The following is a 6,627-nucleotide window of genomic DNA, read 5'->3' on the forward strand; positions in this document are numbered from 1 at the left end:
GAGAAAGACCTCTCTCCTCCCCTCACTGAACCAGCATTCTGCCTGGGAAGACAGACCATTGGCCAGTCAACACACTACCAGGCAAGGTAGTAACAGGGCAGTGAGGTAGATATGACCCGGGAGAGGCTACTTCAGAAAGTAGCATCTGAAGGTAAGAAGGAAGCCGTCACAGAAGGACCCAGGACAAGGCTTTCATACCTAGGGTGCCTAGGGAACTGTGCAGAGCTCCCAGGTCAGAAAGGCCCATGCTCACCAGAGGTGGCCTGGCTGGGGATCCAGCAGGGGACAGGCACTCAGCCTGAGGCTGGGAAGCAGGAGGGACAGGTGTGTGGGGAATGGCAGGCGTGGGGAGCTACTGTAGGTGCCATGAGTGGTGTTCTAGGGCCTTGAACAGGGAGATGGATGGAATAACTTCTTGGAGAATCATGCTGCTGTTATGCAGTGAGTAAAGTGAGAAAGGGAAAGCAAGCAGAGAGAGCACTGCAGAGGCCATGGAGGAGGGGATGTGGGGAGGAGGTATCACTGTGACACAGCTGTGGTAGTAAGAGCAGCAATGCATGGTGGAGTATGAGGTGTGTTTGTATCTGACTGTGAACTCTTTGTGGAAAGGGAGTGAAAGAGATTTGAGCCAATTGTTTACATTATTGGATTGAGGAAGTAAAGGATGGTAGTGACCCTTTCGAGATGAGGGTACCAGAAGAATCAGGCTGGAAGTTGGGGAAGGAGGGATGTCAGTCCCCGCCCTGCCAGATCTCAGATTCTGTGGACACAGTTGCGGAATGTGAGTCAGGTGCCAGATGGCCTTGGTGCTGAGTGTGAATTGATAGGAGCCTATGGAGGGACGGCAGTTTATTTCCTTCCTCCTGCTCTGGTTCATTTGGACCCCACTGAAGACCGGGTGGAGGTTTCTGCAGCCGACATCAATAAAGTGGTGACAGAGAGCACCAATTGCAATCCAAATTCCTACTGCTGAGGATTCATTGTGGGCTTATTCATACGGCCAAAGAGAAACTGCAGGAGCAAAGGCTGTGTACCTGGAGAATTCATGCATTTCCCATTACTTTCCAGCGGGGAGGGGAGGACAGACCTCCCCCAAGTTAGTCAAATAAGAGACCCAGCAGCAGTATAACAGTTCATGACAAGAAGGGGGATTGGAAAGAAAGGTAACTGTTTTCCAGGAGATGGTGGGGCTGTCCATGCCACTCCTGGAAGATTTGGCTACAGACTCAGAGATAAGGATGCTTCTAAGTTCCCACAGTCGGTATGTGAACCCAACTGAGGATCAGAAGGACTCTGTATGGTGAATGCACCACCATGTTTTGCAGAAAGCATAGTGTTTCCAAGGAAATCTCAGGAAAACTACAAAGTCTATAACTTGAGCAACAGTTGGACCCTCATTTGTTGGGGCAAAGGAAAAAAATTATAAATATTATCAGTGTCACTAACATGGGTTTACTACACTTCTTCTACCTCCAAATGCACTTTGCCTTGAATTCTTACCAAAAACCCATGTCCTGGCAATATAGCAGCCTTACACTTCCCTACACATGGCACTGCTGGGAGACTCAACCTGCAACTCCATCACGTGAGAGTGGGGTGTGCTTGAAGTCTTTCATCAAGAAAAAAATGCAAATTGGTGTCCATCTGGTCAGATGATGAAAATGTTTTGTGTCCAAAATGTTAACAATAAAGTTCACTTCCTTGTAAATGACAATTTTATAAAATTATAAGTAAATTGTCTTTGCAAAAAATTAATTGTGAGTTATCGCTTGGACTCCAGTCACACAGGGGTCTGTCCATGTTCCAGGAGTAAGGGTGCACTTTCATTTGTTGTATTATACTCGTACCCCAACTTTTTGGAACTCATGCAGCTTTAGCAAACAGCAGTTTCTCTAAGCTGATAAGGTTACAATGCTGTGGAATGAAAAAGCCGCTGCTGGCTTGTAATAGCGAGAACAGATGTTGACAAGACAAGAACTTCCTGCTATGGGGAACAAAGGCTGCATTGCACTGCAACCAATGGAGAAAATGCTGTCATTTGTTCAATTACCAAAACGTAGCCCCATTTATGATATAATTTGGAATTCTGGTTCTACTGAGTTTTATGCTATGTATGGTTTTATGCCTGCCAAAGCTATGATTTTCAACCTGAAATGTGATCTTGTGTTTGACCTTGGAACTGGTGCTCTAAGGCAGCCTATTTGGCCCTTGTGGCCATATATTAATACTAACTGGATTCGGAAATCTGAAGAACAAACGTAAGTGTGGGATATTAAAAGCTACAAACTTGGGGGGCGGAGCAAGATGGCCGAATAGGAGCAGCTCCAGTCTTCAACTCCCAGCGCCAGCGACACAGAAGACCGGTGATTTCGGCATTTTCAACTGAGGTACTGGGTTCATCTCACTGGGGAGTGCCGGACGATCGGTACTGGTCAGCTGCTGCAGCCCGACCAGCGAGAGCTGAAGCAGGGCGAGGCATTGCCTCACCTGAGAAGCGCAAGGGGGAAGGGAATCCCTTTTCCTAGCCAGGGGAACTGAGACACACAACACCTGGAGAATCGGGTAACTCCCACCCCAATACTGCGCTTTGAGCAAACAGGCACACCAGGAGATCATATCCCACACCTGACCGGGAGGGTCCCACACCCACGGAGCCTCCCTCATTGCTATTACAGCAGTCTGTGATCTACCGGCAAGGCAGCAGCGAGGCTGGGGGAGGGGCGCCCGCCATTGCTGAGGCTTAAGTAGGTAAACAAAGCTGCTGGGAAGCTCGAACTGGGTGGAGCTCACAGCAGCTCAAGGAAACCTGCCTGTCTCTGTAGACTCCACCTCTGGGGGCAGGGCACAGAAAACAATAACAAAGCAGCAGACACCTCTGCAGACGCAAACGACTCTGTCTGACAGCTTTGAAGAGAGCAGTGGATCTCCCAACACGGAGGTTGAGATCTGAGAAGGGACAGACTCCCTGCTCAAGCGGGTCCCTGACCCCTGAGTAGCCTAACTGGGAGACATCCCCCACTAGGGGCAGTCTGACACCCCACACCTCACAGGGTGGAGTACACCCCTGAGAGGAAGCTTCCAAAGCAAGAATCAGACAGGTACACTTGCTGTTCAGAAATATTCTATCTTCTGCAGCCTCTGCTGCTGTTACCCAGGCAAACAGGGTCTGGAGTGGACCTCAAGCAATCTCCAACAGACCTACAGCTGAGGGTCCTGACTGTTAGAAGGAAAACTATCAAACAGGAAGGACACCTACACCAAAACCCCATCAGTACATCACCATCATCAAAGACCAGAGGCAGATAAAACCACAAAGATGGGGAAAAAGCAGGGCAGAAAAGCTGGAAATTCAAAAAACAAGAGCGCATCTCCCCCGGCAAAGGAGCGCAGCTCATCGCCAGCAACGGATCAAAGCTGGACGGAGAATGACTTTGACGAGATGAGAGAAGAAGGCTTCAGTCCATCAAATTTCTCAGAGCTAAAGGAGGAATTACGTACCCAGCGCAAAGAAACTAAAAATCTTGAAAAAAAAGTGGAAGAATTGACGGCTAGAGTAATTAATGCAGAGAAGGTCATAAACGAAATGAAAGAGATGAAAACCATGACACGAGAAATACGTGACAAATGCACAAGCTTCAGTAACCGACTCGATCAACTGGAAGAAAGAGTATCAGCAATTGAGGATCAAATGAATGAAATGAAGCGAGAAGAGAAACCAAAAGAAAAAAGAAGAAAAAGAAATGAACAAAGCCTGCAAGAAGTATGGGATTATGTAAAAAGACCAAATCTACGTCTGATTGGGGTGCCTGAAAGTGAGGGGGAAAATGGAACCAAGTTGGAAAACACTCTTCAGGATATCATCCAGGAGAACTTTCCCAACCTAGTAGGGCAGGCCAACATTCAAATCCAGGAAATACAGAGAACGCCACAAACATACTCCTCGAGAAGAGCAACTCCAAGACACATAATTGCCAGATTCACCAAAGTTGAAATGAAGGAAAAAATCTTAAGGGCAGCCAGAGAGAAAGGTCGGGTTACCCACAAAGGGAAGCCCATCAGACTCACAGCAGATCTCTCGGCAGAAACTCTCCAAGCCAGAAGAGAGTGGGGGCCAATATTCAACATTCTTAAAGAAAAGAATTTTAAACCCAGAATTTCATATCCAGCCAAACTAAGTTTCATAAGTGAAGGAGAAATAAAATCCTTTACAGATAAGCAAATGCTTAGAGATTTTGTCACCACTAGGCCTGCCTTACAAGAGACCCTGAAGGAAGCACTCAACATGGAAAGGAACAACCGGTACCAGCCATCTCAAAAACATGCCAAAATGTAAAGACCATCAAGGCTAGGAAGAAACTGCATCAACTAATGAGCAAAATAACCAGTTAATATCATAATGGCAGGATCAAGTTCACACATAACAATCTTAACCTTAAATGTAAATGGACTAAATGCTCCAATTAAGAGACACAGACTGGCAAACTGGATAAAGAGTCAAGACCCATCAGTCTGCTGTATTCAGGAGACCCATCTCACACGCAGAGACATACATAGGCTCAAAATAAAGGGATGGAGGAAGATTTACCAAGCAAATGGAGAACAAAAAAAAGCGGGGGTTGCAATACTAGTCTCTGATAAAACAGACTTTAAACCATCAAAGATCAAAAGAGACAAAGAAGGCCATTACATAATGGTAAAGGGATCAATTCAACAGGAAGAGCTAACTATCCTAAATATATATGCACCCAATACAGGAGCACCCAGATTCATAAAGCAAGTCCTTAGAGACTTACAAAGAGACTTAGACTCCCATACAATAATAATGGGAGACTTCAACACTCCATTGTCAACATTAGACAGATCAACGAGACAGAAAGTTAACAAGGATATACAGGAATTGAACTCATCTCTGCAGCAAGCAGACCTAATAGACATCTATAGAACTCTCCACCCCAAATCAACAGAATATACATTCTTCTCAGCACCACATCGTACTTATTCCAAAATTGACCACGTAATTGGAAGTAAAGCACTCCTCAGCAAATGTACAAGAACAGAAATTATAACAAACTGTCTCTCAGACCACAGTGCAATCAAACTAGAACTCAGGACTAAGAAACTCAATCAAAACCGCTCAACTACATGGAAACTGAACAACCTGCTCCTGAATGACTACTGGGTACATAACGAAATGAAGGCAGAAATAAAGATGTTTTTTGAAACCAATGAGAACAAAGATACAACATACCAGAATCTCTGGGACACATTTAAAGCAGTGTGTAGAGGGAAATTTATAGCACTAAATGCCCACAAGAGAAAGCAGGAAAGATCTAAAATTGACACTCTAACATCGCAATTAAAAGAACTAGAGAAGCAAGAGCAAACACATTCGAAAGCTAGCAGAAGGCTAGAAATAACTAAGATCAGAGCAGAACTGAAGGAGATAGAGACACAAAAAACCCTCCAAAAAATCAATGAATCCAGGAGTTGGTTTTTTGAAAAGATCAACAAAATTGACAGACCACTAGCAAGACTAATAAAGAAGAAAAGAGAGAAGAATCAAATCGACGCAATTAAAAATGAAAAAGGGGATATCACCACCAACCCCACAGAAATACAAACTACCATCAGAGAATACTATAAACACCTCTACGCAAATAAACTGGAAAATCTAGAAGAAATGGATAATTTCCTGGACACTTACACTCTTCCAAGACTAAACCAGGAAGAAGTTGAATCCCTGAATAGACCAATAGCAGGCTCTGAAATTGAGGCAACAATTAATAGCCTACCAACCAAAAAAAGTCCAGGACCAGATGGATTCACAGCTGAATTCTACCAGAGGTACAAGGAGGAGTTGGTACCATTCCTTCTGAAACTATTCCAATCAATAGAAAAAGAGGGAATCCTCCCTAACTCATTTTATGAGGCCAACATCATCCTGATACCAAAGCCTGGCAGAGATACAACAAAAAAAGAAAATTTTAGACCAATATCCCTGATGAACATCGATGCAAAAATCCTCAATAAAATACTGGCAAACCGGATTCAGCAACACATCAAAAAGCTTATCCACCATGATCAAGTGGGCTTCATCCCTGGGATGCAAGGCTGGTTCAACATTCGCAAATCAATAAACATAATCCAGCATATAAACAGAACCAAAGACAAGAACCACATGATTATTTCAATAGATGCAGAAAAGGCTTTTGACAAAATTCAACAGCCCTTCATGCTAAAAACGCTCAATAAATTCGGTATTGATGGAACGTACCTCAAAATAATAAGAGCTATTTATGACAAACCCACAGCCAATATCATACTGAATGGGCAAAAACTGGAAAAATTCCCTTTGAAAACTGGCACAAGACAGGGATGCCCTCTCTCACCACTCCTATTCAACATAGTGTTGGAAGTTCTGGCTAGGGCAATCAGGCAAGAGAAAGAAATCAAGGGTATTCAGTTAGGAAAAGAAGAAGTCAAATTGTCCCTCTTTGCAGATGACATGATTGTATATTTAGAAAACCCCATTGTCTCAGCCCAAAATCTCCTTAAGCTGATAAGCAACTTCAGCAAAGTCTCAGGATACAAAATTAATGTGCAAAAATCACAAGCATTCTTATACAC

The 6,627-nt window shown here is 44.2% G+C and overlaps 1 pseudogene; it reads left to right on the forward strand.

The window, feature by feature from the left end:
• The first annotated feature begins 684 nt into the window (after window positions 1–684).
• LOC112631014 overlaps window positions 685–6,627 on the forward strand; it is a 31,853-nt pseudogene continuing 25,910 nt past the window's right edge.

Source organism: Theropithecus gelada, chromosome 9 (assembly GCF_003255815.1).
Source record: "Theropithecus gelada isolate Dixy chromosome 9, Tgel_1.0, whole genome shotgun sequence".
Lineage (NCBI taxonomy): Eukaryota > Metazoa > Chordata > Mammalia > Primates > Cercopithecidae > Theropithecus > Theropithecus gelada.